This window comes from Mauremys reevesii, unplaced genomic scaffold (assembly GCF_016161935.1).
Source record: "Mauremys reevesii isolate NIE-2019 unplaced genomic scaffold, ASM1616193v1 Contig120, whole genome shotgun sequence".
Lineage (NCBI taxonomy): Eukaryota > Metazoa > Chordata > Testudines > Geoemydidae > Mauremys > Mauremys reevesii.
This window is the reverse complement of record NW_024100739.1, coordinates 169,511-191,012: the sequence shown is the minus strand read 5'-3', so window position 1 is coordinate 191,012 and position 21,502 is coordinate 169,511. Positions and strand designations below refer to the sequence as shown.

The 21,502-nt window shown below is 46.9% G+C and overlaps 1 pseudogene; it reads right to left on the bottom strand.

Moving 5' to 3' along the window:
• LOC120392876 overlaps window positions 1-21,502 on the bottom strand; it is a 53,313-nt pseudogene that overhangs the window by 11,815 nt on the left and 19,996 nt on the right.

Here is a 21,502-nt window from a genome sequence, read left to right as displayed (position 1 = left end):
ACAAATTAGAGTCCAGATGAGAGCAACAAAAGTGAAAAGAGGTTTAGTAAACAAGCTCCACAAGAAAAGGGTGAAAGACTTGGGCATGTTTAGTCTATAGAAGACAAGGCTGAGGGGCAACATAACAGACTTCAATTATATGAAAGGTTGTTATAAAGAGAACGGTGATCCATTGTTCTCCATGTCCACCAAGGGTAGGACAAGAAGTAATCAGCTGAATCAGCAGCAAGGGGGATTTAGGTTGGATATTAGGAAACACTTTCAAACTATAAGGAGAGTAAAGTCCTGGAACAAGTTACCTAGGGAGACTGTGGAATCCCTGTCCTTGGAGGTTTTTAAGAACAGGTGAGACAAACACCTGTCAGGGATGGGCTACGTTTACTTAATTCTGCCTCTGCACTGTGGGATGAACTCGATGACCTCTCGAGGTCCCTTTCAGCCATATATTTCTATGGAGTGGAAGGTGCAGGGCCTGGGGCTGGTGGGAGCACAAGCATTACAGTTCGGTAACCCAGCAGCCAGAGCGACCATGCTAGCAGGCACAAACGGGAGGAGACCAGCCGGTACTTACAGTATTTTCTGCAGTTTGCAGTTGGGATGTCTCAGTCCCTCACACAACACCTGCACACCTGAATCTCCCAGCTTCGCCCCCGAAAGGTTCAGCTCTGTCAGGGCCTGGCTGGTGCTGAGAGCAGAGGAGAGGAACCCACAACATACAGCTGAGAGTCTGCACCACTCCAGCCTGCATGAAATGAAGAGAGAATGGAAAACGATTCATTTCTGACCCATGCACTGTGTTCCCCTCACAGATGTCTGTGTGAGTCTAGAAATATTTATTATTGTGGGAGTGCAGGGAGAGACGACAGCGCTGTGGGAAGAGGCCAGGGGGAATAAAAACACAAAAGGCCGTTAGTGTGGATTTTTTCCATGCACACCCGTCAGGCAGGGTTTAGCTCTCATTTATGTTGGTGTAACTCTGGAGCAAATCCCTTGCAGTCAATAAAGGCAGACTTGCAAATACAGAGCAGCTGAGAGCACAGTCTGGCCCATTATGTCGGTTACGCAGCACTCCACAAGTGACTGGTCAGTTGAAGTAAAGGGAGGGGGCAGGTTGTGGGTCACTTTTAGTGGGTTGGGAGTGGGAAGGTCGTGGCTGGAAAATAGTTCAAACGTTTTCATTGCTAGAGCTCTGGATCCTTTCTGGTCTAAGCAGATGGAGCCAGTATAAGCTCTCCAGTCCAAAATGTTCCCCAGGGCCGTTTTGGGGCAGATTTTCGAGACAAAAGCACCAGCAAAGTGAATGTCAAAATCAGCCTTCTGTTTCTGCAGCTGCTGTCTATCACTGGAGGTTTGGGGTTAATGCCACCAACTCCTAATCCAGGGACCCCCACTCTTTCCCCAGAACATCAGACCCATGGCTGGAGGGCTGAGCTGCTTCTGTCCCCATCTCAAAGCTCTGCCTGTCAGTATGTAGGTAGACAGGACTCATTTCAAAGCTCTTTGTTTTTTCTCCACCATCAGTGACGACTGGCCTCTCCTCCCCCACAGCCCTGCAGAGAGTGATGGTGGCACCTCTCCCTGGTGGCAACAGCCCCATCTCTCCCTCACAGCTCGGAGGAGGGTGGGGAACGAGTAACTCACTGAGAGTGATATGGGGGGGAGCGGGAGGGAAGATACACAACTGAAGTGTGTCTGCTTCACTGCTGTGCTGCTCTGACAGATCTACTGGAATAGTCCATGGAATAGTCTCCCCCCAGAAGGGGTGGAAGCTCCATGACTTGGGCCATCATCACAGTAGACTAGACAACTCACGGGGAAATACACTGTAGGGAGCAGGGCACAAGGTGAAATAATGGCCTTGTGAACCTGGTGCAGTGCCCACCCCCCACCAGCTTTGGATCTAATGTGCTGCAGAGAAGGGGTCTCTGGAAGTTGTGTTAGTGACAGATCACTCCTACCTCACCACCCACCACACTCTGATTGACAGCTGCCTCAGAAGGAGGCAGCTTGTGCCACTCACTGGGCTGGGGTATGTGCACTCAGCTGCTTTGATGCCATGGAAGGCTTTAAATCTGTGCAGAAAAATGTCACAAGTTTTAAAGTTAATATATAAAGGTGTCAAAGTCATTAAAGTTATCTTTAAAATGGGCTGTTAGTGGAAGGGTAAGAGAGTGCTCTTTTTTTTAAAAAATGCCCAATATTAAAGAATTGGTTTAAAAAAAATAAAATATTTATTCACTGGGACCGTGTTACCAGCTATCTGCTGTGGGCCCACCTTTGCTTAATATTTCCATTTTCCAAACAGGGCAGGCTGGGTGCATGTTGTGAGACATTGACAATGGTGCTGGAGAGACACTGAACTCTCAGTTTTTCCATATACCTACAGGGGGCAGACACCAGCTACAGCCCCTGTGAAGCACTTTACATAGATGTCATCTGAAAATACACAGAGGAGACCAAATATTACTTACCCCAGCATCTGTAATTTGCAGTTTGGATGTTTCAGTCTCTCACACAGCAGTTGAACTCCAGCCTCTCCCAGAGAAAAATTATAACTGAGGTCAAGGTCTGTCAGGCTCTGGCTCCTGCTGAGAACAGTGGAGAGATCCCCACAGCAAGCGCCTGTGAGACCGCAAAATCTCAACCTGCAGGAGAGACAAATGCAGAGCAGATCCATCAGAGAGTGAATGAGGCTCATCATAGCCGTTCTGACAAGTGGCCCCACCCAGCATCTCCTTTCCCTGACCAATCAGTATCAGGAATGAGCCACAAAACCAGCCCTAGACTCTGTCCTAAGACTCATCCCTTGACCAGTGAGAAGCCAGAACCAGGTTTGGGTGTGACTTCCTGCATTAGCCCCACTGCTTGCACTATAAAGAGAGAGAGAGAGAGAAAGTGAAGTTTCAAGGAAGGCTCTAGGAAAGGGTCAGGAGGAGGAAAATGGGGAAGATGGATGGAGAAGTTTAGAGGGTGGAAAATATCAGAAGAGAGAAGTTAATTGGAGGGTAAAAACAGACACTAAAAAACAATGAGGAAAAAAGAGTCAGAGAAAAGGAGAGAAGAAAACTTTCAAGCAGAGAAAAACTAAAAATAGTAAAGGGGAGATCTAGAGGCACTCTGTTATATTATTTTATATCAAGTTTGATGCCACAACATTGCAATAAAATATACTCATGACATGTGGCCAACCCCAAAAGTTCCAAAATCATGAGTCAGGCTCCAAAAAGTCACGATATCGGCTTAGATTTCATGGGATTTTTTTTACAAATACCTTTTGGGTTCTTTTTCTTTGTCTTCTGGTTTTTGAGACTTTAGGGTTTGTGTTTTCAGGCTCTATCTGTAACCACAAGGGCTAGAAACTTAGCCTTCGTTTTTAAAAAGTGAGGGGCTCACTTATTCACATGACTCCAGGAGCTGTAACTTTAAGAAAAACCATCAAATATCAAAATTTGTGATAAAATTATGAGATGGCAACAATATTATATATCAGACAACGTGACTTCATAGGACAATGGGGTCTCTGTAGCCTGGTTAGGAATGGTAAGTGGGCATGGGAGTCCATTTGACCAGAGCTTAGAGGAGGGAATAACCTGATTTTTGTTTACCTCAAAATCTTTATAGTAAAATAATGGGTTTTCAGTCCTCCTTTAATTGCAAATCTGAATGCAAACTTAATTATAGAATTGATAGCACTGCCTCCACAAGTTTTTCCCCAATGCTAGTGCTAGGTTTTAGAATACTTCATGCTTGCATCTACCTGAAATAATCATATATATTTAGGGGTCCTGTGGTTTTGATGCACATCTGGTTTCACAGTATGTTACCTGATGCACTAGCAAGTTATCCTAGCACAGAAGTCTAGATGAACAGCGGCTGTGCTCGTATTATTGATTATTTTATTACATTATTTTTATTGCACAGCATTCTGACTTTGAAACATATGAAAAGCTTCTAAAATACAGGAAATTGCACCTAACTTTTCAAAAATGTCTGGGTGGTGGTGGCTAGTTCATGCCGCTGCTCACCACTGCCCATGCTACCATGGCTACGCTACTATTTTTAGTGCACTAGCTCAGATCAGCACTAGCATTAATGTGTGTACGTGAGCTGGGAATCACACACCCCCAGCTCCAACTGCAAACAAAGCCTAAGGCTTCAAGGGCAGAGAGCTACTTATCAATGGATAGATACTAGGAGTAGTGACGAGGGGTCCAAGCACAATATCTGATTTGAGGAACCGTGTCCGGGAAATTCAGGAAGCTGACTACCCAGGGCCTGGAGTTACCCAAGCAAAAATGCAAAAGCCATGAAGAGCTGTGGGGAGGCGAACTCCTATCCCCCGCCCTCCGGATACATACTCAGAACAGCTAGCCTATGCCACTGCTCACGCTACTGTAGCTACATCACTATATTTAGCATGCTGAGTCGATGAGAGCTAGTGCGAGTGTGTCTAGTCACTCTGGGAATCGCACTCCCAGCTCCGAGTGCAGACGTAGCCTTCATGTGAACAAAAGACTGTGGGAGTGTCTCATGGGTATGAGACTTTTCCACTCCAATCCAAGATTTACATGGAAGCAGGGCCAGTGCAAGGAAGTTTCGCCTAGGGCATGAAACTTCCACCTTGCGTCACCTTCCCACCCTTTAACTCTCCCCCCAGCAGCAGCTACCCCCCCCTGCAGCTACCCCCGCCCAGGGAGACACCCCCCCACACGGAAGCTAACTCTGCCCGCAGATACCCCGCCCACACATGTGGAAGCTAACCCCGCCCGGAGAGACTCCCCCACCCCGCGCAGAAGCTAACCCTCCCTGGGGAGACTCTTCTCCGCAGAAGCTAACCCTGCCTGGGAGCCCCTCCTGCAGCAGCTAATCCCGCCTGGGGAGCCTGCCCCAGCTCACCTCGGCTCTGCCTCCTCTGCTGAGCATGCCATCGCTCTAATTCTCCTCCCCTCCCAGACTTGTGGCACCAATTAGAGGAGAATTAGAGCTGGGGCTGTGTGCTCAGCAGAGGAGGCAGAGTGGAGGTGATCTGGGGCGGGGAGCAGTTCCCCTGTGCGCCCCCCCGGTTACTGTGGGGAGCCCTCCCACGGCCCCCACCCCAGCTCACCTCCACTCCACCTCCTCACCTGAGCAGGCTTTTAGGCACCCCAACCACTAGGCACCTAGGCAGCCGCCTGGTTTGCCTAAATGATTGCACCGGCCCTGCATGGAAGACACACAAGAAATACAAGCCAGCCTCTGGAAAGCATTACTCTAGGCACCAGCCACCAATCCAGTGCAAATGAGTTTCAGCCACTGCACACAAAATTACTACAGACACAGGCACACCTCAGGATCAAAGCTTGTGTTGAACAAAGCAAGGTTAGTGGCTGAAAAGCCTTTTATCAGCTTGGATTAGATCCTGATGTGGTCTGCATCCCCAGAGCCTGGCTATCTGACACAGCAGGCTGGGAGCTGGATCATTTCATCCTTCCAGCTGACACAGGGCCCTACAGACCCAGACTAGGCAGTTCCAGCAGCGGAGCACCAATGTTATTGCCACCCAGCTTCAAATGCAAAAGAAGCTCCTTTATAACAAAATCCCTTGAGTGCATCTACTTAATCTGAGAGACCAATGACAAGCCCAATAAGACATTCCAATAGCACAGATCTATTACCTACAGAGAGCTCAAGTTTTCTGGAGGAGCTGACAGAGACACTGGCTCACATGGTGATGCAGTTCCTGAGGCTTCTCATTCTTGGAGGCTTAACAATCCACACTGACAATACACCTGATTCAATGCACAAAACTTTCTATTTGCCCTGTTCACCTTTGGATTCTCACAGGCACTCCCTAGGCCTTAAACACACACACAGCTGGTCACATCCTGACCTTTATAATGAATGTGGATCAATCCCTGATGCCAGTCAGATTGCCACCTTCAAAAGAGAAAGAACAGCCATACTCCATCTAGCCCAGTATCCTGTCTTGTGACAGGTGCCCCAGAGGGAATGAACAGAACAGGTCACCATCAAGTGCTCCATCCCCTGTCGCCCATTCCCAGCTTCTGGTCAACAGAGACTAGGGACACCATCCCTGCCCATCCTGGCTAATAGCCAATGGTAGACCTATCTTCCACGAATGTATCTAGTTCTTTTTTTAACCGTGTTATAGTCTTGGTCTTCACAACATCCTCTGGCAAGGAGTTCCACAGGCTGACTGTGTGTTGTGTGAAAAAATATTTCCTTGTGTTTGTTTTAAATCTGCTGCTTATTAATTAATTTTTTTCTTAACATCATAGTCCATCCTAGATTGCTCACTGATCCAGTTAGACCCACAAAGTACTGATGCCCTAGCCCAGCAGCCAAGGACTAGAAGAACCAGTGAGACATCACAGTCACTGACTGACCACAGCCATGAATACTTTGGTTCTGAAGCACTTCCTTCCCATATGGCCCTCACAGAGCTTTGTGGTTTCTTCTTCCTGTGACAGATGATGCAAGGAGGCAAGAAAACCCAAGTATCAGTGTTGAGAACACTCAAGAAGATACAGATGTCTGAACAACGAATTCTTCTTTGCCTGCTCCTTGTCCCTGGAGGAGACTAAGAGATCCTCCTTCTCCTCTTCCATAACAACCACCGAGGCTACATTGATGCAGTTGGACTATGGGGGTGTGAATTGCAACAGCACAGCATTTTGGTGCACACAGCACCCCAATGTGGATGGTCCTAGTGCAAACTAAGAGGTACCTAGCTTGTGTTAACATAGTCCTCTTCAAACAGGACTATGTTAGCATGAACTAGGTACCTTTTTGTTTGCACCTGCATTGTCTATATGGGGGAGTTACAGCACAGCAGTTTGGTGCATGCTGCACTTCATACCCCTGTAGTCTGAACTGCAGGGCTGGGTAGACAAGCCCCAAGTCACACCCCACTGAACTATTTTGGATTGTCAATAACATTGTTAACCTAGATGCCTCCTAGCTCCAGAGCCCAGCACCACTCAGCGTGAGGAACTGTACCCACTTCACAGAGAAGATCTTCCACATTCAGGATGGCCTCTATGGCCATCAGGGACAACACAAAACCCTCCTCAGAATTCTGTTCATTCACAAAACAGGAATCCTAGACAATGCTAGAGGAAATCTGACCCTCTGCCTATGACTCTGATCCTTGATCTCTGTGGCTAGTGCAGGCCAGTAAGAGCAGGGCCATCCCTAGGGGGGTGCGGGGCCCGGGGTGAATGTGATGAATACATCACTTCCGGGACTGACCCGTCACTTTTGGGAGCGACTGTGCTGGCCAATTGCTCTGGCCCACAGGGCCCTAAAAGCGCGGGGCCCAGAGGGGTCGTCCTGATTCGCCATACCCTAAGAACGGCTCTGAGCAAGAGCATCTAGAAACCCTACTAACAAACACTGTCATCATTTGCTTTTGAGGACAGACATCTGCTCCCCCAACCTGGAGCATGCAGTAACCTGGCCAGGACTTAAGAATTCATTGCTTGATACAACCAGCCTTACATGTGAATGCCCGGTATCATCAAGTCTCTTGTTTCTGAGCAATCTAGTCAAGCAGTTACTGAACAGTTGCATGCAACTTCACCTGTCCATTGGCAATATCCAGCTGGGTTTTAAGCCTAGACACAGAACAGACACGGCACTGCCAAGGCTGATGGAGAACCTCCTCCTGTCCACAGGCGAGAGGATTTTTGAAGCTTTTTACTGTCAGGGTTTGCAGAATGGTGACAAATCCTGTTCCTGTTGAAGTCAACAGTAAAACTTGGAGATGGGGTGGGGGAGCACCTTAGTATTCGGATGTTGTGTGCAGCAAAAATTGCTTTCATCCGGCTGAACGATGACGGGAGGACATAGGATGGAGAACCGAGAAGATTCAATGGCAGCCTGGGTGTAGGTGAGGGGACGTGAGGAAGTAAAAATCAACAGGGAGGTCACAAACCTGGATGGTGGGGCAGGGTCAGGGACAGAGGGAGAATCAGGAGGGGATCAAGGCAGCAGGAACTGACTTAAATTAATCTTATATTATTTTGTCTCCAGTTGGCTCAATGGGGTGGGAGGTGAATTCCCTCAGCTCTGTAAGTGCTTTGAGATCCTCAGCTAGATGGTGCTCTAAGAGGGCATGTCATTTGGCTTCAGGAATAGAGACTGTTCCTGTCCTTCCCACCACCTACCCTACAGAGCAGGGGAGAGGGATGAGAAGTGGATGCGGGGGTGACTGGACATGAGGAGAAATAGTTAACAGAGGGATCAGAGCTGTCCTGGTTTGCAAGTGGTGATTTTTATTCACTGCAAGGGTCCTCCTGGGTAGTGGCTCCTTCTTGCTCTCACATGTTTGGGGGTGGGGAGAAAGTGTCCCCAACTGAGGCATTAATAGGAGAGACTCAGATTTTAACCTCACCACATACCTGCAGGAAATTTATTGTACCCCATCCACGCCTCCTGCCAAGGTCTTTACATAGAGGAAACTGGTCAATACTTACACTAGTCTCTGCAGTTTGCAATTTGGCTGTTTCAGTCCTTCACACAGCAGCTGCACTCCCAGAGCTCCCAGTTGATTATCACTCAGGTCCAGATCTGTCAGCAACTGGTTGTTGCTGAGAGCGGAAGAGAGCTCCCCACAACAAGCAGCTGAGAGTTTACAAGCCTTCAATCTGAAAGAGAGAGATGCAAAGATTAGAGAATGAGCATGTCTGTCCATCCAGTCCTCTCCTCTCAATTGAAATTCCAGCATGTAAAGCCAAGAAGCATTTACCATAGTCCCCATGACCCTTAATCTAAGGATTTGCAACACATCAATAAACAAATGCATAGAGACTGGTGTGAAAAATGAAGAATAAGGGAATTATATAGGAAGCCAGTTGTACATTAGAGTTTCTCTTTCTTGTAGACTAAAAGTCTCAGTGCTTTAGAAAGAAATATCACCCAGATCAAGGAGACTATGACCAAAATAGACAAACTGAAGATATATTGTCCTCTTTTCTCAATCTAGCTGCATTTACACCAGGGGTTGAATTTTTAATTTATTTTTATTTTAATTGACTTTTCCACACCTATGAGCCTTGTAGCTATATTGACCTAAATTTTAAGTGTAGATCAGGCCTTAAACATGATGGCTAGATACTGAGGGCTTGTCTATACAAGGACATTGAGCAGAATAGCTCCCTGTGTGGACACACTCTTCCAGAATCAAAATAACTTTTCCTTTAGAACAATTACTCTGCTTTGCCAGCTATTGGGATTCTCATCTGTTGCAAGCTGCATAGTTGTCCATTAGCAGCCTGGGGATCTCAGAGCAGCTCTAGTTTACACTAGGGAACTATTTGAATACCTGGAGCAGCCCTGAATCTGGGAGGCGTAAAGGTGGTTTAAATCCACTTAGCTCCACCCTCTCTCTGGAATGTGAGATCTTTGCTGCGCCTCTTAGAAGCTCAGCAATGAATCTTAACCTTGGTGTTGGCAGAAGTGGGATTGTAAAAGAGAAGTTTACACTGGGGTCCTTCTATGGGCATCTGTTATGTCCATTAGCCTGTGTTCCACAAGTGTGCGTTCAGCTAAGCTGAAGATGAGGGTAGTGGGTGGCTGCATTTTCAGTGGGCTGGTGAATCCCGAAATGCGGCTGTGAAACCGTTCAAAACTTTTTCTCGGTGAGCTTGGAGGGGCCATGGGAAGTGCCTAGCTTCTATTTACCACAACAAACTGACATGGGCTCTGGCAGTGCTAGGGTCGGCTGCCCCCATGCTACTTCCAGACTCCCCCTCGGGTAGTACCTGGGTCAGGGTGGTGTCCTCCGGGGGTCCAGCACCATGGGTTCCTCGGGGCAGTGGGTGAGCGACAGGCCCGGCACCTCCTCCGGGTAGTGAGCGCAGGGCAGGTCCGGCACCTCCTCTGGGTAGCGAGCGCAGGGCAAGGCAGGGCAAGTCAGGCCAGTCCTGGTGTGCAGCTTGGGCCACGGGGTTTTCCCAGTCGTGGGCTAGGCTGGAGACGTCTGTCCTGCCTGGCGACTGGCTCCCTAGTGAGCTCTGAGGGCGAGCCTTTATACTTACGAGTTGCCGCCTGACCCTCTGAGAGACGGGCTCCGAGCTCCCTAGCTCCGCCCACTCTGAGCTCCGGATGGGCTCGTCCCGCTCCAGGGTGGAGGGGAGCCACACCGCCTCACTACACAGCTATTTTTAGTCCTGTAGTATGAACCTGGATCAGTTGAGCCAGGATCTGAGAATTCACTGCTGTGGGTCTTTTTTGCAATGTAGACACTGACTTCATGTACCTGCAGGGAGCGACCATCTTACACCATCCTCACACTCCATGGAGTCTTTTACGGAAAAAAAATGGTAAATACACACCTCAGTTTCTGCAGTTTGCAGTTCACATGCTTCAATCCCTCACACAGCAGCTTCACTCCTAATTCTCCCAGGCTGTTTCCTGCCAGGTGCAACTCGATCAAGGTCTGTTTGGTACCAAGAATAGAGGAGAGATCCTCACAGCAAGCAGCTGTCAAACGGCAATCACAAAACCTGCAGGAGATAAGCAGAGAGGAAAATGAGAATTTCTGTCTGTCCAGTCCCGCCGTGGGTTTCTAGAAAGATTCCTGTATTTGGGAGTGAGAGGGGGAAGGGAGGGGGAATCACAGAGCTGTAGTAATGGATGATGGGGACCACATGGTTATGTGTGGATTTCAATCCATGTGCATCTGTAGCTCTCATTGATCCTGTATTCCCATATGAGTGTTTTCCACCTCTGAGCAGACACACTTGGGCATCTGCTAATAAGAAGTTTTGTGGATGGGAGGAGCCTTTTCTTCTTTCTTGCTGCATCTTGTCAATTGAGGACTCAGCAAATAAGCCACCATCTATGGAAGACTTAGTATTGAACATTCAGGATTCAGGGATGGCTCCAATTTGCCACATCTCAAGTCTCACCCCCCCACCCCATCGCTCTCGACCATACATTAGAAAAGGCTGGAATTTCCCTAGAGAGCCCAGTCTCAAAGGGCACAAGAGAGAGGGAGGTCTCTCTTTGCCACATCCCTGAACAAGAACCTACCAGCCTTCTGCTGATAGCCTGAAGAATAGATAATGTTAGCAAGGGGGCTCTCTCTACCTCCGGGAGAAGAATGCTCCTGTGGACCTTAATATCTGCTTCTGGTGACACAGGCACTGGCGCATCTCAGAAGATACAAGGGTTCTATAATCTTCATAGCCTCATACTGGCTAGGTCACGTGCAGCTGTCCAAAGCCGACTCTATTGGGCTGAATCTGGTCTTGGTTGCTAACATAGAACAAAGGCACCTTGCTTCATCTCAGGAGCCCTCTTCCAGACAGCTTGGCTCCTGACAGGGCACGGGCCATATGCAGGAGCCTCATGTCTTCCTAGAATCATATCATAGAATATCAGGGTCGGAAGGACCTCAGGAGATCATCTAGTCCAACCCCCTGCTCAAAGCAGGACCAATCCCCAGACAGATTTTTACCCCAAATGGCCCCCTCAGGGACTGAACTCACAACCCTGGATTTAAGCAAGTCAAAGTTCAAACAACTGAGCTATCCTTCCCCATCTACCAGTAGAAAGGGGTTCTGGCAGGGTGCAAACAGGTCCACATGGTGCTCTCTATTATCTCCACAGAAAAGCAGTTTAACTGACTCCTTAATTTCCATACACGGAAAGTCATTTTCCTACCAACAATGATTCTGAATCAGAGCGAGTGAGCTTCAGGCTCACACGACTGGTCCATCGTGTCACATTTTACAAAGCTAAGGTGATAGTATAGACTCCTCTGAGATTCCTCCCCAGTGTGTTTTGAACTTACTAGTCTATCCATCCTGACAATTTTTTCCCTCATGCCTGCATGCCCATCTGAGTGGGGCCTTTCCCCAGGGACTCAGTGTTCTATTTGGGGCAAATTAAACATTTGGAAATACCAACCAACTTTTTAGGGAAAAAAACGTTGATTCATTTGACACCGATTTGACACATTAGCTCTTCAAAAGGCCAGGAGGAAGTGGTCCCATTTTTACAGTTAGTTTTCATTAAAACAGTAGAAACTTGGAGTTATGAACACGTTGGGAATGGAAGTTGTTCATAATTCTGAAATGTTTGTGACTCTGATCAAAATGTTATGGCTGTTCTTTCAAAAGTTTACCACTGAACACTGACTGAATACTTTACTATGAGTGAACAACTGACTCTGAAACTGTAGTATGCAGAAGAAAAATGCTGCTTTTAACCACCTTAATTTAAATGAAAGAAGCACAGAAACTGTTTCCTTACTTTGTCATTTTTTTTAAACTTTCCCTTTATTTTTTTAGTAGATTATATTTAACAGTCACATAATGTATATGCTGCTGCTTCTTTTTTTCCCCTCTGCTTCTGCCTGATAGCCTACTTCAAATGAGTTGTGTGGTTGACAGGTCAGTTCATACCTCTGGTGTTTGTAACTCTGAGGTTCTATTGTAGTTTATTTTTATACAGTTTTTCCATTCCCTTTACTTCGCAGTGAGAAATCAATGCATATTCCATTGGTCACCCATAGTCTGCTGTGGAAAAGGGCAGTGCATTTGCCTAGCTTCACAGATCACATTGGGATTGGTGTCGGCAAGAATTTGCTCTGTGGATAAAGGTGGCTGTGATGCCCCGTACATGTGCTGTTGTTGGCAAAGTTTGAGGTTTCAGTATCTGGGCTTCCATTGTGTAGCAAACTCTTCCTTCACAGCCAACATGTAAACAGTTCCCAGACAGAAGGCTTTGTCATACTGACATTGAAGTTACTGTGACCTGCCCCCAACCTTGTAGAAAGAGATTAAAAAATGCTGTTTTAAAAAAAAATATCCTAAACTTTCATTCCTAAGCCTAGAAATTACAAATTCAGGTTCTACTTTAAAGTTAGTTGAACGTGAGTTGGAAATCAAAAATGTGCAAACCCAAACTGCCTGGCCCCTGTAGCACTACCCTGAGAACAACCAGAGATCCTGGAAAACACTGTTGGAGATTAAGTCTCCCTCCCCTCACCATCCCACCAGCTTTGCTTATAAAAAGCAGAGATGGAGCCTAGCAAGCAACCTCATTTTTGTCAATGGATGATGAAAAGTTGGGTAAGGGCGGCAGCTCTTGCCTGAAGGAAGATCCCTGGGACCTGCACCCAGAGAAGTGGAGCACTGTGGACCCACGTGTCAGCCCTCGTAAAACATGCATGGGGGTTGGGCCAGCTGGCTACCCTCAGAAGAAAATGGAGGGGAGGAGAAAGCTCACCATCCTCACCCAAAATTCCAAGGGTGCGGGAGAGAAGGAGCCATGGGGGCCACTGAGGAGCTGGATGAGGTGTGGGGCTGTCCTGGAGCCAGCTCAATAGCCTCATACTCACACCAGAAATCATCTCCCATCTCCACTTGGGCAATAGGTGCTACAGGGCTCTTTAGTCTAGCAGAGACAGGCACAACAAGAACCAATGGTGGGAAATTAAGACCAGACAAATTCAAATTAGAAATGAACCACAAATTTCTAACAGTGAGGGCGGTTAACCATTGGAAGAAAGCTACCAAGGGAAGTGGTAGATTCTCCATCTCTTGATGTCTTCAGATCAAGACTGGATGCCTTTCTGGAAGATGCTTTAGTTAAACCCAAGTTACTGGGCTCAGTGCAGGGGTAACTGGGTGAAATGTAATGATCTTTGGTATACATGAGGTCAGACTAGATGATGTAATGGTACCGTCTGGCCTTACAATCTATGAGTCCATGAATTTCTGTAGTGGATTTATAACCTCCTCCCTTTTGGAGACCACCATTTTCCCCCCCAACATGGAATTACTGTAGGCCATCGGGGCCTGGAAACAGCAAAATGATGTTCCATTTAATTCTTTTCTGCACTTCTATTCCCTAGCCCTTAGCCACTGTCGTCCATGGCTTTGTCACCGTTCTGTTGGACTGCCACAACTCACTCTCTCTCGGTGTGGTATAGGCATCCCATTCACCTGGCAGCAGATCGCTCCTTAAGCTACAAAGGCCAAAGTGAGCATATCACTTTGGTGCACTATGTCCACAAACAGCACACTCTGCAAGTGCTGCAGGCCTGTGGCTTGTTGCATCTGACCCACACTTCTTAATACAGCTCCCTGAACTAGGAGCATAATGTCCATGGTTTACAGTGTATGTTCTCTCTTAATATTTTTAGTTTGCTGCATTGCCTCCTTTAAATGGTTCTGTCCTGCCCTAAAATATGCACATAGGTTGTGAATGGAACATCCTCTCACTTGCAGAAGATGTGATGGGGTCAGCAGCTCCCACTGCCCTCTGCCAAGCTGCTTGTGGGCCTGCCGGGCCAGGATGTATCATGAAGAGCACCAGCAGCTGTGGGTGTCTGTGCTTGTGAGGGGCTGGATTTTAGTCATTTGTTCAGTTGTTTTGTTATGTTTTCAGATCTCGTTTTGTGGTTTGTTTTGGCACTGAACGAGCCGTTCCTTTGCAGGTAGCTCTTTGGGAGCTTGAGATGACCGTGCTCTGGGCTCAGAGGGAGAATATCATTCAGGGCCCCTCCTCCATGCAGCCCAGAGACTTTGGAGTTCTCCCCCACCTCCTGTTGTGGAGTCCTTGGGGCATGTGCAGCTTGCCGGGGAGGATGGGAGCAATGAGAACCATGGGAAAGTAAATGGAGTTACTTGGAGGTGTGGGAGTGCAGAGGGTAGTGCTCGTCTGGTTGTTAATTCATTAGTTCATTATCCTGCTCTGTGTTCTTATTTGCAGATCTCAGCAGTATGGAAGTTGCTGCTGAGGCAGTGAACACTCCGTGCAATGTGTGCGAATGTACATGCACACGCACCAGGACAATGTTCACAAGCTGTTGCTTTTCTGATTTTCAGAAGAATTCTCAAGGGGCCAAATAAAAACAAGATTTCTGTTTTCAAGTTGAAATTCAGATGTCGTCACCTGAGGGTTGGGTGTTTAGGGACAGACATGGGGCTGGCATGCAGAACTGGCTGGAAATTGGAAGCAATTTTCTGATAATTTTGTATCACCTTTGTTCATTTTTTCATCCAAATTATGAAATCTTCTGTCTAGCTTCAGTGAGTGGCTTATCACGACAGCACCAGTACGCTGAGCTGTCATGGAAGGCTGGGCAGGGGCATTGTCGGATTGAATGGGAAGTATTTATTGCCCCACTGCAGCTGCTCTGCCAGTGTTTGTGCTGAATCAGTGCAGAGGGACATGGTAGGAGACAATATGTAATTGCATTCTATTAAAATCCAAAGGTGATGTGATCTCTTGTGCATCGCTGTAAGTATGTATGTGGCTGTGCAGCGATACAGGTATGTTGCTGTTGCTGCTGGTAAGCTCAAAGTTCTCTAGCACAGATGTCGTCTCAAACCGCTCGATCCACCAGCACCCTGCAGAACAGCTGTGCTCACAGGGACAATCCAACTATAGGAGCCCAGGCTCAGAGTCTTGGGCATTGGGGCAGAGAATTCTCAACCGCTAGAGCCCTGCTGTAGAACTCCTTGTCAGAGGGGATCAGACTGAGTCCTGGCCTAGCCATGGTCAAAGCAAAATGCAAGATCACCTCTTTGCTAAAGACTTTCCCAGGAACAACTCCAGGATCACCACAGAATCCCGGAAGTGTGGGCTGGAGGTACCTCAATAAGTCATTTAGTCCAGTCCCCCACACTCAAAGCAGGACTAAGTAATAACTAGACCAGGGGTCAGCAACCTATAGCACACATGCCAAAGGTGGCATGCAAGTTGATTTTCAGTGGCACTTTGCTGCTGGTCTGGGGTTCCATCTGCCAGCCCGCTCAGCCCGCTGCCTGCCTGGGGAAATTGGAAAACTCAGCAAGGAAAAGCAAGGGCAAGGATCACAACTAAACTGATAAGATCTACATTTTAATTTAATTTTAAATGAAGCTTCTTAAACATTTTAAAAACCTTATTTACTTTACATAAAACAGTAGTTTAGTTATATAATATAGAAAGAGACCTTCTAAAAACATTAACATGTGTTACTGGCACACGAAACCTTAAATTAGAGTAAATAAATGAGGGCTTGGCACACCACTTCCGAAAGGTTGCCGACCCTGAACTAGACCAACTTGCATGAGATGGAGCTGGTGTAGTAGGAAGAAAATAAAGAAGCCAGGAGAGAGTTGAGGGTGGAGCAGAGAAAGAGAAAGAAATAAATCAATCCTCCCAAAAAACCACACCTGTGAGTCAGGGAGAAATGAAATCCAGTGAAGATACATAGATGTTAAATAAATAGATATGTTCAGGGCTTAGATACCCTGGTGACAGGTAGGGCTGGGTGAATAATTGGTTATTTGGTTCAGTGCCTGAACCCAATAATAAGAAAGTATTTTATTTGGGTTCACTTGAAACAGAAAAGACAATTTTTCCCAACAAAATGAAAAAAAACTGTAAAACAAATGGTTTGGGATCAAATGAAATGTTTTGTGCTCCCCTAAACAAAATGCTTAGTTTTCAGGTTTTTTGTTTAACTCTATTTTTTTAATTAAACGGAGCTAAATTTTCCTAACAAAACATCATTTTGTCACAAAGTCTGAAATTTTGTTTCAAAAATGACAAAACTAAATATTTTGACTTTTTTGGAAACGTTCTCCCCATTTTTATTCAGTTTAAACTATTCATCAGATTTGACCTGAATTCGTGAACAGTCAACTCTAAACTGCATTATTTGCCAAATCAGCTATTCACCAAGTAAATTTCACCGAGCTCTAGTGACAAGCACCTCAGAAATATCTAAGATTAAAATGCCTAAGTTTGTATCTTCCACCTCCTGAATCTTTCCTGATCTCAAAGAATTCCCCCTGGTCTTCTGACCCCTGTCTCTCAGGCTCATATGTGGGTAAGGCAATTGGGTTAACTGTCATTACAGCACTAGGCCGACTAAGCCAACCCCACATGTTTTAACTGAAAATTTAAACACAATCCTCAGAAGTTACACAATTCTATGTGGTCACTATACCAACCATGGTGAAGAGCTGCACTGCTGTAGAATTTCTGGGATAGCAGCAGTAATAAGAGGATTTTAAAAAGAAAGAATAGTTACTTACTCTAGTTTCTTTAATTTACAGTTTGGATCCTTCAGTGCTTGACAGAGCAGGTAAATAGGTGAATGCTTTGGCTTATCCTGACGGTTTTTCCTTAAAAAAAGGAGAAAATAGAAATTGTCTTTGTTGTTCTCTGAAGGCAGATTTTAATTCTATTTCCTGAACATTGAAATAGCCTCTTGGACACTGTGATACAGTGCACATAGGTTATTCTGCAGGCAGTTAGTTGTAAGTCCCCCAATTCAAAACTACATCTAGTACTTTGATATGTGTTTTAAGTATACGGAGTCAAATAGAATACATGCGACTAAGTTTAATCCATTCATTTTATGAACTTGTGGTACTCTGATTCTCTGAATATTAAAACCAGTTCTAACTATTCACACAAATGGGAATGTCTCCAGAGGTTTTATGCTTGTGTGTCAGGCAGTAAGTGCAGTATCATTTCTGGAGATACAGTAGAAATTATTGTGTTTATTTAACTAGGAATGTTGTCTTTAATTTGCCCACAAAGCTAAAAACCAAATATAAGTATTTGCTTAAAATTGTAATTATGGCAACTGTTACTCAATAGTGTATAATTAGGGTTACACTTAGTAAATTACATCCCTAGGAGGAACCAGAAATGGAGCTTATTGTTTCCTGACAGCAGAATGTGTAAAATGGTAAGTTAATTTTAAAGCAGCATCTGTATAAGAAATAGTGCTGGATGAATAATTAAACAACTAAAATTCAAGAATATTCTGATGAATTTTAAAGTGAATTTATTTCCACTGTGTTCACACATCTTTATTGTGTGCTTTCCAAATATTCTAGCAAAGGGAATTTGCAGACAGGAATGTTGTTGAAGCAATGTGTTTAATTAACTATTACAGAATATTCCCGTGAAAGCAAAATTTGTATTTATAATCCTGAGCATTCATACTAGAAATCTGGTTCTCATATTTATGTTCATCGAATCACAGAAATGAAATATCTATGACCTGTGTGTCCAATCAAAATGAATAATTTAGAAAAATTAATATTTAAAAAAAATAAAATTGTTTGGATAACTTGTGAAAAAGGCAACATTCATTGAATGAATTATTAATTATTATCTGCCCAGCTCTAATAATCAGGTCTTTCTTAAACAGCAGTTGTAGAGGACTCGGGGAGACAGGGTGATAGTTGGAGAGACAAGTGGGGTCACGGGAAGGGTTTTTTATCATGGGGGCAGGGCCGGCTCCAGGCACCAGCCGAGCAAGCTCGTGCTTGGGGTGGCAGATTCTAGGGAGTGGCTTCTGCCCAATATTAGGGCGGCACGACCGCTTTTTTTTTTTTCCTGCTGCTCTGGCCGCCCTGTAAGGGGTGCAGGAGGGGAGCACCCTGCAGCAAACTTGGCAGGGCAGCAAGCATCCTTCTCTCCCAGCCGACTGGAGCAGCATGGAGCCCTCCCGGCAGGCAGTGTGGCGGTTGGGGCCGCGGGAAGAGAGCCCCGCTGAGAGCCCCCCTTCTCTCTCCCCGCCCCCACCACTAGACCAGGCGCGCACTCTCCAGCACAGGGAGTCCCCCTGCACACTGGCTCCGGCCGCCCTGTAGGGTTTTTTTGTTTTGTTTTTCCCCTGCTTTGCCAGCCGCGCCATTCCCGCCCCTCCCCCGCTTTGCCGCTCCGTGTTTTTGTTTTGTTCCCCCCACACACTTTGCCGCGCCGTGTCCCCTCCCCCGGCTTTGCCGCTCCAGCCGCACCGCAGAGTTTTTTTTTTCCACCTGCTTTGCTGCTCCAGCCATGCCTTTTTTTTGTTCCCCCTGCCCCACTTTACTGCTCCGGCTGTGCTGCAGGTTCCCCCCTCACAGCCCCACTTTGCCGTTCCAGCTGTGCCATTTTTTTGTTCTGCCCACCCCACTTTGCCACTCTGGCTGCGCCATGTTTTTTGTCCCCCCCCCCCGCTTTGCCGCTCCGGCGGCCCCACCCCCGCCCCCCTTTTTTTTTTTTTGCTTGGGGTGGCAAAAAACCCCGAGCCGGCCCTGCATGGGGGCAAATAAATCACACATATGTTGCCAAAGAAATAGACCAGAGTTTGAGGGGGGGGGGGAACATGAGGAATGGAAGGGCATTAGGGACAAGGTAGATCAGAAGATAGGATGGGATGGTCGATGGTGTCACTGAGGCAGATGGTGGGTAAAAGGAGAGCAGGCCAAATCCCTGTCTTTTGTCACCCTGTCCAGTCTGGCTTCCTCACCACTGAAGCTTCCATCTTAGTTTTTATTAACCGCACCCTAGCCAGAGTTCAGGTTCTGTACTCGGTCCTCTCCCTCCTCAACCTCTCCACTGCCTTTAACACCTTTGCCTACTCTCCTCCTCTTGAAACCTCTTCTTCCCTCAACTTTCAGGAGTCTGTTCTCTCCTGCTTCTCCTCCTACCTCTCTCGTCAGCATTTCATGTGCTACATCCTCCCACCCCCCTCCATCTTTCACTGTCACCCCACAGGGCTCCTTCCTTGGTCCCTCCTTTTCTCCACCTACACCTTGACACTGGGCAATTTCATTCAAAATGTGGCTTTGACGGTCAAATTTATGCTGAAGACTCAGATTATTGTAAGGTCATCCGACACTATGGTGTCCCAGTGCCTTCCACAAGACATCTCCCCTCCATCAGGAAACAGCGTGGGTATCACTGGGGTTATTTTTAAAGAACATGTGTAATGTGATGGTGCTGGTGAGAGCTGGTTCTTGTGGGAAAACTCAGTCAGAGACATAGGGTTTGTATTTAGTTTTGAGGCAGTGTGGGTGGGTGGGTGCAGGGGGTTCATTCTTATTTCATTGAGCAGTGAGTTCCACCTTGTGACCCCACACCTGGGACAACTGAATCTCCTGCAGAGACAAGCCTTTCCTTCCTTGTCAACTGATTGGTTTTTCTTGTGGAACAAAGCCACCAGGCCAATTCGCTGTCTTGGAGGGACTGTAGCTTTCTCTTTCTATCTCAGATCTAGGGCCAGCACCATGCAGTGCTTTGAAAAGAGTCAGTACAACCTTATTTAACTTGACTCGGGCCAATAGGGAGCCAGGGCAGGCAGCACCGTTTTGGGGAGATGTGTTCCTGGTAACCTAGCCACCCCTCTCCACTGAATCGAACACAAGTTACCATTTAGCCCTTTATGGCTTAGCCTTTCCCTGTCTGTTACTGTAGCACATTATCAAGATGTCAACCTCTGCTTCTACTCTGCCGACCAAGCCAGTTTTCATTACTCATTAGTCCATAATATTTTCATGCTTTCTCCCTTGCCATCCCCTATGCCTGGGAGGAACACATCATAACTCCACTAAGGAGTAAGGAATGGTGTCCCTAGCCTCTGTCTGTCAGAGGATGGAGATGGGTGGCAGGAGTGAGATCACTTGATCATTACCCGTTAGGTTCACTCCCTCTGGGGCACCTGGCATTGGCCACTGTCAGCAGACAGGATACTAAGCTGGATGGACCTTTGGTCTGACTCAGTATGGCCATTCTTATGTTCTTATTACTCCTTTGCAATAGCCTTTTTCAAATCCCTCCTTAAAACTTACCTCTGCTGTGAATCCTGCAAAAAGGGGCGGCTCCAGGCACCAGCACTCCAAGCACGTGCCTGGGGTGGCAAGCCACTGGGGGCACTCTGCCGGTCGCTGCGAGGGTGGCAGGCAGGCTGCCTTTGGTGGCTTGCCTGCGGAGGGTCCGCTGGTCCCGTGGCTTCGGTAGACCTCCCACAGGCATGCCTGCGGAGGGTCCACCGTAGCTGCGGGTCCGGAGGGTCCGCCGAAGCTGCGGGACCAGCGGACCCTCCGTGCTTGGGGCAGCAAAATGTCTAGAGCCTCCCCTGCCTGCAAAACACTTGACAATGGCCGGGCAGCTGGTGCACATGACTCCTGCTTACTAACTTCTGCCCATTAGACTAAACGTGATCATTTACTAGTTAGTGTAACACATGGTGGTGAGTTTGTGAGGTGGGAGCTGGTACTGACCAATCTCAATTCATTCTGGGGCCACCAACTTCCTATTAGCGGGGAATGGTGTTTAATCCCTAGCACTAGGCTGTTGGGTTTCAGGATTGTTAGGCTGGGTTCTCTTCCTTGCTCTGGGAGGAATCTAAGCTCTGCTGGTTAGAGACAGCAGAGCCATTGCAACAGCCCTCCTGCTTGGGTTCTCTTCAGTTAGAAAATGTTCAACAAACATTCCTTAATACCTCTGGAGAGAGGAAGAGAGAGAGAGCTCTCATCTCAGAATAGCAAATAACCCTATGGTTAGTGTTTTTCTCTCTGTTGGAGCTATTCCACTTTGTGCAGATCCTTAAATATTCATTGGGCCAGAGAGAGCGAGACTGATTCTGTAACTGGGTAGTTAGGACACTGATCTGAAATGTGAGAGACCAGGGTCAGATCTGTTCCCTGCCTGATTTGGCCAGCCCTGATCTGCAGGGAGTGGTCCTGGGCTCTCAATCTCAAAAGAGGCG